The sequence below is a fragment of the Mytilus edulis genome, chromosome 6, assembly GCF_963676685.1.
Source record: "Mytilus edulis chromosome 6, xbMytEdul2.2, whole genome shotgun sequence".
In the NCBI taxonomy this organism is placed as follows: Eukaryota; Metazoa; Mollusca; class Bivalvia; order Mytilida; family Mytilidae; genus Mytilus; species Mytilus edulis.
In genome coordinates, this window is record NC_092349.1 from 83,295,441 (window position 1) to 83,308,734 (window position 13,294).

The window sequence follows — 13,294 nt, forward strand, 5'->3', positions numbered from 1 at the left end:
CATAGGATACAGCTTCATGAGTCCATGGATTGGTGAGTAGATTATGAAGTATAATGCCCCTAAAGCTAAGGGTAACATAGGATACAGCTTCATGAGTCCATGGATTGGTGAGTAGATCATGAAGTCTAATGCACCTAAAGATAAGGGTAACATAGGATATAGCTTCATGAGTCCTTGGATTGGTGAGTAGATCATGAAGTCTAATGCACCTAAAGCTAAGGGTAATATACATGTAGGATATAGCTTCATGAGTCCTTGGATTGGTGAGTAGATCATGAAGTCTAATGCACCTAAAGCTAAGGGTAACATAGGATATAGCTTCATGATTCCTTAGATTGGTGAGTAGATATGAAGTCTAATGCACCTAAAGCTAAGGGTAACATAGGATACAGCTTCATGATTCCCTGGATTGGTGAGTAGATCATGAAGTATAATGCCCCTAAAGCTAAGGGTAACATAGGATATAGCTCCATGATTCCCTGGATGGGTGAGTAGATCATGAAGTCTAATGCACCTAAAGCTAAGGGTAACATAGGATACAGCTTCATGATTCCCTGGATTGGTGAGTAAATCATAAAGTCTAATGCACCTAAAGCTAAGGGTAACATAGGATACAGCTTCATGAGTCCTTGGATTGGTGAGTAGATCATGAAGTCTAATGCCCCTAAAGCTAAGGGTAACATAGGATACAGCTTCATGAGTCCATGGATTGGTGAGTAGATCATGAAGTCTAATGCACCTAAAGCTAAGGGTAACATAGGATATAGCTTCATGATTCCTTGGATTGGTGAGTAGATCATGAAGTCTAATGCACCTAAAGCTAAGGGTAACATAGGATACAGCTTCATGATTCCCTGGATTGGTGAGTAGATCATGAAGTCTATACAACTTAAGCTAAGGGTAATATAGGATACAGCTCCATGATTCCTTGGATTGGTGAGTAGATCATGAAGTCTAATGCACCTAAAGCTAAGGGTAATATAGGATATAGCTCCATGAGTCCTTGGGTTGATGGGTAGATCATGAAGTCTAATGCACCTAAAGCTAAGGATAACATAGGATATAGCTCCATGATTCCCTGGATTGGTGAGTAGATCATGAAGTCTAATGCACCTAAAGCTAAGGGTAACACAGGATACAGCTTCATGATTCCCTGGATTGGTGAGTAGATCATGAAGTCTAATGCACCTAAAGCTAAGGGTAACATAGGATATAGCTCCATGATTCCTTGGATTGGTGAGTAGATCATGAAGTCTAATGCCCCTAAAGCTAAGGGTAACATAGGATACAGCTTCATGATTCCCTGGATTGGTGAGTAGATCATGAAATCTAATGCACCTAAAGCTAAGGGTAACATAGAATACAGCTTCATGATTCCTTGGATTGGTGGGTAGATCATGAAGTCTAATGCCCCTAAAGCTAAGGATAACATAGGATACAGCTTCATGATTCCCTGGATTGGTGAGTAGATCATGAAATCTAATGCCCCTAAAGCTAAGGGTAACATAGGATATAGCTTCATGAGTCCTTGGATTGGTGAGTAGATCATGAAGTCTAATGCCCCTAAAGCTAAGGGTAACATAGGATATAGCTTCATGATTCCCTGGATTGGTGAGTAGATGGGTATACATTTACAATTAATTCTCCATAGGCCGTAATGGTAACGTTTTCCTCCGTTGCTCAGTCCATATCGTTTACTTGAACATGTATGATGGCTCATATCGAAGCTGATACATTTATACATGTCTGGTTAAATTTTCGGGGTGGCAAGTGAGATTACTTTTTTCGCAAATTGCTGGACCCCGGAAGATGGTGAAAAATGTCACTCTCCTCATGAAATAATCCCAAAATTCTGATCATAAAATTCAATAAAAAAATTGTCCTTTCTAATAATTTATTTCAGGTCAAATCTACATCTTTCTTTTCTCATCACATCAGCTCTATAAAACAGTTCTTATTGTTCATTTATGTCCATTTTTAAAATCACAGCATCCACAATTGTATGGCGGACTAATATTTTTTTTTAATTACGTCATCTGAGTTCCTCATCTCAAGGTTTATTAGGGATCCTGACCCATATTGAAATCAATACTTCTGATTTTTCCAAATATTTTTATGTGATCTTCATCGGTATAACATTCTGAATAAATCTGTGTATTTTTGTCCATTTCTGAAAAAAAATAAAGTTGTTTTAGCACTATAAGGCAATGACACTTTCGTCGCTATATTCATTTATTTTGAATACAATGTGTATGTATAATTAATTTCTTCCAGAATACATTCACTAGTCAAAACAAGGACAAAACTTCTGATTATAACCTTTAATTACAATACACAGACCCTGTTAAAGCATTCTATAAAATTTTCTTGTGTCTTAAAGTGCATTTTGGCAGAGAAATTATGCAAAAATGAAGATTTTATAAAAAAACCAACACCAAAATAATTATTCTTACTAGTGGAAATCTGGTATTTAAAACTGTGGAAAGCACTCTAAACTACTGGGAAAGTCATCCTTATCATATAATTAGAGTGCAATATAGTGCAAATTTTCAAAACTTGTCCTTTCACATAATTCTATTTGAGAAAAAATGTTTTTAACATGTATTTCAGTGAAAACCTTTTATCAGTGAGAAATCAACATGAGGTTTTAAAGGAAACATTGTGACATCTCATGTATTATGGCGTCATTAAATAACGACAGATCAAAATAGTGCTAAATATAGTTTGCAGTGTTACGTGAGAAACAGTTGCTGCAAGATTTAACTCGAAATATTGAGTCGAAACGATCTGTAACTAAGCCTTTCCATTCAATATCAAGACCATAGCAACAGTTTTCATATTTGCATATTTTTAACATACCGACTGTAATTTCAATTGCATAAATACCATAAATAAACAATTTAGAGCTTGCCTAACAAAACAAAATGCTTACCAGTTATTCAGGACTTTTTAAAACCTCTAGTTTGCCATCTCAGGTTAAAAAGTAATGATATGTCTGGAACTGAAATAAGACAAAAAAAAATTACTCAGGCTGTGTTATCATTTGATTTAAATACATAAGTATTATTGAGAGAGAAAAATCTATTTCTTGAAAGTTTAATTACAAAGAAAGACAAATGCTTCTCCCTTGTGGCTTAGTAACCTTCATTTAAACCTTTTATATTAGAAGCAATGGGTAGTAGCTAACTAGCTTAATAGTTGAATCGGTGCAGAAATATTGTTTTCAAAAAGGTTTGACCCTCCCCCTTTTTCACTGAGAAATGACAATATCTTTTGTTTTGCTCAAGTGCATTAAAAATAATAATTCATGATTTTCTTAAAACATGTACATGTGTTTTCTGTTTTTTTGCATATGATATCTACTGACCAGGTGTCAAATCATTGGATAAAAGCACATGCGATGATGTATCTCACTTTACTCGTATGAAGTGTGTTATCTCCCATGATTATCAGGTATTACTGTAGACCGAAGTGATAATTAAATAACAAAGACTATATTGTGTCATGTTTACTTACAATTTAATAATATTTAAAAGTTATTTCTTGCCTTTTTCAATATAGTAAACAAATTCCTTTCGGATATCTCGGGAGTAAACAAAGTTATGATTGTGCCTAAAAAAAGTGTTCAGCCCCGTGCCAGTAATGCATTTTAAAAGCGAAAATTTCATCGAGTTTTTGCTGATCTTTATCAATAATATTTATCTTAAACCATTTATAATAACTAGGTATAAATAAAAAACTACTAACCATCATTGTCGGTGGTGTACAAGGTGAAATCATCCATAATTCAGCCTGAAAACTTCTGGAATTAAGCTTCTAATTTGGGTATACATTTACAATTAATTCTCCATAGGCCGTAATGGTAACGTTTTCCTCCGTTGCTCAGTCCATATCGTTTACTTGAACATGTATGATGGCTCATATCGAAGCTGATACATTTATACATGTCTGGTTAAATTTTCGGGGTGGCAAGTGGGATTACTTTTTTCGCAAATTGCTGGACCCCGGAAGATGGTGAAAAATGTCACTCTCCTCATGAAATAATCCCAAAATTCTGATCATAAAATTCAATAAAAAAATTGTCCTTTCTAATAATTTATTTCAGGTCAAATCTACATCTTTCTTTTCTCATCACATTAGCTCTATAAAACAGTTCTTATTGTTCATTTATGTCCATTTTTAAAATCACAGCATCCACAATTGTATGGCGGACTAATATTTTTTTTTAATTACGTCATCTGAGTTCCTCATCTCAAGGTTTATTAGGGATCCTGACCCATATTGAAATCAATACTTCTGATTTTTCCAAATATTTTTATGTGATCTTCATCGGTATAACATTCTGAATAAATCTGTGTATTTTTGTCCATTTCTGAAAAAAAATAAAGTTGTTTTAGCACTATAAGGCAATGACACTTTCGTCGCTATATTCATTTATTTTGAATACAATGTGTATGTATAATTAATTTCTTCCAGAATACATTCACTAGTCAAAACAAGGACAAAACTTCTGATTATAACCTTTAATTACAATACACAGACCCTGTTAAAGCATTCTATAAAATTTTCTTGTGTCTTAAAGTGCATTTTGGCAGAGAAATTATGCAAAAATGAAGATTTTATAAAAAAACCAACACCAAAATAATTATTCTTACTAGTGGAAATCTGGTATTTAAAACTGTGGAAAGCACTCTAAACTACTGGGAAAGTCATCCTTATCATATAATTAGAGTGCAATATAGTGCAAATTTTCAAAACTTGTCCTTTCACATAATTCTATTTGAGAAAAAATGTTTTTAACATGTATTTCAGTGAAAACCTTTTATCAGTGAGAAATCAACATGAGGTTTTAAAGGAAACATTGTGACATCTCATGTATTATGGCGTCATTAAATAACGACAGATCAAAATAGTGCTAAATATAGTTTGCAGTGTTACGTGAGAAACAGTTGCTGCAAGATTTAACTCGAAATATTGAGTCGAAACGATCTGTAACTAAGCCTTTCCATTCAATATCAAGACCATAGCAACAGTTTTCATATTTGCATATTTTTAACATACCGACTGTAATTTCAATTGCATAAATACCATAAATAAACAATTTAGAGCTTGCCTAACAAAACAAAATGCTTACCAGTTATTCAGGACTTTTTAAAACCTCTAGTTTGCCATCTCAGGTTAAAAAGTAATGATATGTCTGGAACTGAAATAAGACAAAAAAAAATTACTCAGGCTGTGTTATCATTTGATTTAAATACATAAGTATTATTGAGAGAGAAAAATCTATTTCTTGAAAGTTTAATTACAAAGAAAGACAAATGCTTCTCCCTTGTGGCTTAGTAACCTTCATTTAAACCTTTTATATTAGAAGCAATGGGTAGTAGCTAACTAGCTTAATAGTTGAATCGGTGCAGAAATATTGTTTTCAAAAAGGTTTGACCCTCCCCCTTTTTCACTGAGAAATGACAATATCTTTTGTTTTGCTCAAGTGCATTAAAAATAATAATTCATGATTTTCTTAAAACATGTACATGTGTTTTCTGTTTTTTTGCATATGATATCTACTGACCAGGTGTCAAATCATTGGATAAAAGCACATGCGATGATGTATCTCACTTTACTCGTATGAAGTGTGTTATCTCCCATGATTATCAGGTATTACTGTAGACCGAAGTGATAATTAAATAACAAAGACTATATTGTGTCATGTTTACTTACAATTTAATAATATTTAAAAGTTATTTCTTGCCTTTTTCAATATAGTAAACAAATTCCTTTCGGATATCTCGGGAGTAAACAAAGTTATGATTGTGCCTAAAAAAAGTGTTCAGCCCCGTGCCAGTAATGCATTTTAAAAGCGAAAATTTCATCGAGTTTTTGCTGATCTTTATCAATAATATTTATCTTAAACCATTTATAATAACTAGGTATAAATAAAAAACTACTAACCATCATTGTCGGTGGTGTACAAGGTGAAATCATCCATAATTCAGCCTGAAAACTTCTGGAATTAAGCTTCTAATTTGGGTATACATTTACAATTAATTCTCCATAGGCCGTAATGGTAACGTTTTCCTCCGTTGCTCAGTCCATATCGTTTACTTGAACATGTATGATGGCTCATATCGAAGCTGATACATTTATACATGTCTGGTTAAATTTTCGGGGTGGCAAGTGGGATTACTTTTTTCGCAAATTGCTGGACCCCGGAAGATGGTGAAAAATGTCACTCTCCTCATGAAATAATCCCAAAATTCTGATCATAAAATTCAATAAAAAAATTGTCCTTTCTAATAATTTATTTCAGGTCAAATCTACATCTTTCTTTTCTCATCACATCAGCTCTATAAAACAGTTCTTATTGTTCATTTATGTCCATTTTTAAAATCACAGCATCCACAATTGTATGGCGGACTAATATTTTTTTTTAATTACGTCATCTGAGTTCCTCATCTCAAGGTTTATTAGGGATCCTGACCCATATTGAAATCAATACTTCTGATTTTTCCAAATATTTTTATGTGATCTTCATCGGTATAACATTCTGAATAAATCTGTGTATTTTTGTCCATTTCTGAAAAAAAATAAAGTTGTTTTAGCACTATAAGGCAATGACACTTTCGTCGCTATATTCATTTATTTTGAATACAATGTGTATGTATAATTAATTTCTTCCAGAATACATTCACTAGTCAAAACAAGGACAAAACTTCTGATTATAACCTTTAATTACAATACACAGACCCTGTTAAAGCATTCTATAAAATTTTCTTGTGTCTTAAAGTGCATTTTGGCAGAGAAATTATGCAAAAATGAAGATTTTATAAAAAAACCAACACCAAAATAATTATTCTTACTAGTGGAAATCTGGTATTTAAAACTGTGGAAAGCACTCTAAACTACTGGGAAAGTCATCCTTATCATATAATTAGAGTGCAATATAGTGCAAATTTTCAAAACTTGTCCTTTCACATAATTCTATTTGAGAAAAAATGTTTTTAACATGTATTTCAGTGAAAACCTTTTATCAGTGAGAAATCAACATGAGGTTTTAAAGGAAACATTGTGACATCTCATGTATTATGGCGTCATTAAATAACGACAGATCAAAATAGTGCTAAATATAGTTTGCAGTGTTACGTGAGAAACAGTTGCTGCAAGATTTAACTCGAAATATTGAGTCGAAACGATCTGTAACTAAGCCTTTCCATTCAATATCAAGACCATAGCAACAGTTTTCATATTTGCATATTTTTAACATACCGACTGTAATTTCAATTGCATAAATACCATAAATAAACAATTTAGAGCTTGCCTAACAAAACAAAATGCTTACCAGTTATTCAGGACTTTTTAAAACCTCTAGTTTGCCATCTCAGGTTAAAAAGTAATGATATGTCTGGAACTGAAATAAGACAAAAAAAAATTACTCAGGCTGTGTTATCATTTGATTTAAATACATAAGTATTATTGAGAGAGAAAAATCTATTTCTTGAAAGTTTAATTACAAAGAAAGACAAATGCTTCTCCCTTGTGGCTTAGTAACCTTCATTTAAACCTTTTATATTAGAAGCAATGGGTAGTAGCTAACTAGCTTAATAGTTGAATCGGTGCAGAAATATTGTTTTCAAAAAGGTTTGACCCTCCCCCTTTTTCACTGAGAAATGACAATATCTTTTGTTTTGCTCAAGTGCATTAAAAATAATAATTCATGATTTTCTTAAAACATGTACATGTGTTTTCTGTTTTTTTGCATATGATATCTACTGACCAGGTGTCAAATCATTGGATAAAAGCACATGCGATGATGTATCTCACTTTACTCGTATGAAGTGTGTTATCTCCCATGATTATCAGGTATTACTGTAGACCGAAGTGATAATTAAATAACAAAGACTATATTGTGTCATGTTTACTTACAATTTAATAATATTTAAAAGTTATTTCTTGCCTTTTTCAATATAGTAAACAAATTCCTTTCGGATATCTCGGGAGTAAACAAAGTTATGATTGTGCCTAAAAAAAAGTGTTCAGCCCCGTGCCAGTAATGCATTTTAAAAGCGAAAATTTCATCGAGTTTTTGCTGATCTTTATCAATAATATTTATCTTAAACCATTTATAATAACTAGGTATAAATAAAAAACTACTAACCATCATTGTCGGTGGTGTACAAGGTGAAATCATCCATAATTCAGCCTGAAAACTTCTGGAATTAAGCTTCTAATTTGGGTATACATTTACAATTAATTCTCCATAGGCCGTAATGGTAACGTTTTCCTCCGTTGCTCAGTCCATATCGTTTACTTGAACATGTATGATGGCTCATATCGAAGCTGATACATTTATACATGTCTGGTTAAATTTTCGGGGTGGCAAGTGGGATTACTTTTTTCGCAAATTGCTGGACCCCGGAAGATGGTGAAAAATGTCACTCTCCTCATGAAATAATCCCAAAATTCTGATCATAAAATTCAATAAAAAAATTGTCCTTTCTAATAATTTATTTCAGGTCAAATCTACATCTTTCTTTTCTCATCACATCAGCTCTATAAAACAGTTCTTATTGTTCATTTATGTCCATTTTTAAAATCACAGCATCCACAATTGTATGGCGGACTAATATTTTTTTTTAATTACGTCATCTGAGTTCCTCATCTCAAGGTTTATTAGGGATCCTGACCCATATTGAAATCAATACTTCTGATTTTTCCAAATATTTTTATGTGATCTTCATCGGTATAACATTCTGAATAAATCTGTGTATTTTTGTCCATTTCTGAAAAAAAATAAAGTTGTTTTAGCACTATAAGGCAATGACACTTTCGTCGCTATATTCATTTATTTTGAATACAATGTGTATGTATAATTAATTTCTTCCAGAATACATTCACTAGTCAAAACAAGGACAAAACTTCTGATTATAACCTTTAATTACAATACACAGACCCTGTTAAAGCATTCTATAAAATTTTCTTGTGTCTTAAAGTGCATTTTGGCAGAGAAATTATGCAAAAATGAAGATTTTATAAAAAAACCAACACCAAAATAATTATTCTTACTAGTGGAAATCTGGTATTTAAAACTGTGGAAAGCACTCTAAACTACTGGGAAAGTCATCCTTATCATATAATTAGAGTGCAATATAGTGCAAATTTTCAAAACTTGTCCTTTCACATAATTCTATTTGAGAAAAAATGTTTTTAACATGTATTTCAGTGAAAACCTTTTATCAGTGAGAAATCAACATGAGGTTTTAAAGGAAACATTGTGACATCTCATGTATTATGGCGTCATTAAATAACGACAGATCAAAATAGTGCTAAATATAGTTTGCAGTGTTACGTGAGAAACAGTTGCTGCAAGATTTAACTCGAAATATTGAGTCGAAACGATCTGTAACTAAGCCTTTCCATTCAATATCAAGACCATAGCAACAGTTTTCATATTTGCATATTTTTAACATACCGACTGTAATTTCAATTGCATAAATACCATAAATAAACAATTTAGAGCTTGCCTAACAAAACAAAATGCTTACCAGTTATTCAGGACTTTTTAAAACCTCTAGTTTGCCATCTCAGGTTAAAAAGTAATGATATGTCTGGAACTGAAATAAGACAAAAAAAAATTACTCAGGCTGTGTTATCATTTGATTTAAATACATAAGTATTATTGAGAGAGAAAAATCTATTTCTTGAAAGTTTAATTACAAAGAAAGACAAATGCTTCTCCCTTGTGGCTTAGTAACCTTCATTTAAACCTTTTATATTAGAAGCAATGGGTAGTAGCTAACTAGCTTAATAGTTGAATCGGTGCAGAAATATTGTTTTCAAAAAGGTTTGACCCTCCCCCTTTTTCACTGAGAAATGACAATATCTTTTGTTTTGCTCAAGTGCATTAAAAATAATAATTCATGATTTTCTTAAAACATGTACATGTGTTTTCTGTTTTTTTGCATATGATATCTACTGACCAGGTGTCAAATCATTGGATAAAAGCACATGCGATGATGTATCTCACTTTACTCGTATGAAGTGTGTTATCTCCCATGATTATCAGGTATTACTGTAGACCGAAGTGATAATTAAATAACAAAGACTATATTGTGTCATGTTTACTTACAATTTAATAATATTTAAAAGTTATTTCTTGCCTTTTTCAATATAGTAAACAAATTCCTTTCGGATATCTCGGGAGTAAACAAAGTTATGATTGTGCCTAAAAAAAAGTGTTCAGCCCCGTGCCAGTAATGCATTTTAAAAGCGAAAATTTCATCGAGTTTTTGCTGATCTTTATCAATAATATTTATCTTAAACCATTTATAATAACTAGGTATAAATAAAAAACTACTAACCATCATTGTCGGTGGTGTACAAGGTGAAATCATCCATAATTCAGCCTGAAAACTTCTGGAATTAAGCTTCTAATTTGGGTATACATTTACAATTAATTCTCCATAGGCCGTAATGGTAACGTTTTCCTCCGTTGCTCAGTCCATATCGTTTACTTGAACATGTATGATGGCTCATATCGAAGCTGATACATTTATACATGTCTGGTTAAATTTTCGGGGTGGCAAGTGGGATTACTTTTTTCGCAAATTGCTGGACCCCGGAAGATGGTGAAAAATGTCACTCTCCTCATGAAATAATCCCAAAATTCTGATCATAAAATTCAATAAAAAAATTGTCCTTTCTAATAATTTATTTCAGGTCAAATCTACATCTTTCTTTTCTCATCACATCAGCTCTATAAAACAGTTCTTATTGTTCATTTATGTCCATTTTTAAAATCACAGCATCCACAATTGTATGGCGGACTAATATTTTTTTTTAATTACGTCATCTGAGTTCCTCATCTCAAGGTTTATTAGGGATCCTGACCCATATTGAAATCAATACTTCTGATTTTTCCAAATATTTTTATGTGATCTTCATCGGTATAACATTCTGAATAAATCTGTGTATTTTTGTCCATTTCTGAAAAAAAATAAAGTTGTTTTAGCACTATAAGGCAATGACACTTTCGTCGCTATATTCATTTATTTTGAATACAATGTGTATGTATAATTAATTTCTTCCAGAATACATTCACTAGTCAAAACAAGGACAAAACTTCTGATTATAACCTTTAATTACAATACACAGACCCTGTTAAAGCATTCTATAAAATTTTCTTGTGTCTTAAAGTGCATTTTGGCAGAGAAATTATGCAAAAATGAAGATTTTATAAAAAAACCAACACCAAAATAATTATTCTTACTAGTGGAAATCTGGTATTTAAAACTGTGGAAAGCACTCTAAACTACTGGGAAAGTCATCCTTATCATATAATTAGAGTGCAATATAGTGCAAATTTTCAAAACTTGTCCTTTCACATAATTCTATTTGAGAAAAAATGTTTTTAACATGTATTTCAGTGAAAACCTTTTATCAGTGAGAAATCAACATGAGGTTTTAAAGGAAACATTGTGACATCTCATGTATTATGGCGTCATTAAATAACGACAGATCAAAATAGTGCTAAATATAGTTTGCAGTGTTACGTGAGAAACAGTTGCTGCAAGATTTAACTCGAAATATTGAGTCGAAACGATCTGTAACTAAGCCTTTCCATTCAATATCAAGACCATAGCAACAGTTTTCATATTTGCATATTTTTAACATACCGACTGTAATTTCAATTGCATAAATACCATAAATAAACAATTTAGAGCTTGCCTAACAAAACAAAATGCTTACCAGTTATTCAGGACTTTTTAAAACCTCTAGTTTGCCATCTCAGGTTAAAAAGTAATGATATGTCTGGAACTGAAATAAGACAAAAAAAAATTACTCAGGCTGTGTTATCATTTGATTTAAATACATAAGTATTATTGAGAGAGAAAAATCTATTTCTTGAAAGTTTAATTACAAAGAAAGACAAATGCTTCTCCCTTGTGGCTTAGTAACCTTCATTTAAACCTTTTATATTAGAAGCAATGGGTAGTAGCTAACTAGCTTAATAGTTGAATCGGTGCAGAAATATTGTTTTCAAAAAGGTTTGACCCTCCCCCTTTTTCACTGAGAAATGACAATATCTTTTGTTTTGCTCAAGTGCATTAAAAATAATAATTCATGATTTTCTTAAAACATGTACATGTGTTTTCTGTTTTTTTGCATATGATATCTACTGACCAGGTGTCAAATCATTGGATAAAAGCACATGCGATGATGTATCTCACTTTACTCGTATGAAGTGTGTTATCTCCCATGATTATCAGGTATTACTGTAGACCGAAGTGATAATTAAATAACAAAGACTATATTGTGTCATGTTTACTTACAATTTAATAATATTTAAAAGTTATTTCTTGCCTTTTTCAATATAGTAAACAAATTCCTTTCGGATATCTCGGGAGTAAACAAAGTTATGATTGTGCCTAAAAAAAAGTGTTCAGCCCCGTGCCAGTAATGCATTTTAAAAGCGAAAATTTCATCGAGTTTTTGCTGATCTTTATCAATAATATTTATCTTAAACCATTTATAATAACTAGGTATAAATAAAAAACTACTAACCATCATTGTCGGTGGTGTACAAGGTGAAATCATCCATAATTCAGCCTGAAAACTTCTGGAATTAAGCTTCTAATTTGGGTATACATTTACAATTAATTCTCCATAGGCCGTAATGGTAACGTTTTCCTCCGTTGCTCAGTCCATATCGTTTACTTGAACATGTATGATGGCTCATATCGAAGCTGATACATTTATACATGTCTGGTTAAATTTTCGGGGTGGCAAGTGGGATTACTTTTTTCGCAAATTGCTGGACCCCGGAAGATGGTGAAAAATGTCACTCTCCTCATGAAATAATCCCAAAATTCTGATCATAAAATTCAATAAAAAAATTGTCCTTTCTAATAATTTATTTCAGGTCAAATCTACATCTTTCTTTTCTCATCACATCAGCTCTATAAAACAGTTCTTATTGTTCATTTATGTCCATTTTTAAAATCACAGCATCCACAATTGTATGGCGGACTAATATTTTTTTTTAATTACGTCATCTGAGTTCCTCATCTCAAGGTTTATTAGGGATCCTGACCCATATTGAAATCAATACTTCTGATTTTTCCAAATATTTTTATGTGATCTTCATCGGTATAACATTCTGAATAAATCTGTGTATTTTTGTCCATTTCTGAAAAAAAATAAAGTTGTTTTAGCACTATAAGGCAATGACACTTTCGTCGCTATATTCATTTATTTTGAATACAATGTGTATGTATAATTAATTTCTTCCAGAATACAT

General features: G+C 32.0%; 1 protein-coding gene and 1 long non-coding RNA gene across 3 annotated transcripts in view; one reads left to right on the forward strand and one right to left on the reverse strand.

The window, feature by feature from the left end:
- Positions 1 to 13,294, forward strand: part of LOC139528678 (ultra-long-chain fatty acid omega-hydroxylase-like) — an 86,730-nt gene that overhangs the window by 45,334 nt on the left and 28,102 nt on the right. The window lies entirely within an intron of this gene.
- LOC139528681 (uncharacterized) lies at positions 3,754 to 7,424 on the reverse strand. The gene is made up of 4 exons (XR_011665662.1): positions 7,337 to 7,424; positions 5,950 to 6,574; positions 5,135 to 5,203; positions 3,754 to 4,372 (listed from the first exon to the last, which is right to left on the reverse strand). It is a non-coding gene; the product is annotated as an uncharacterized lncRNA (long non-coding RNA).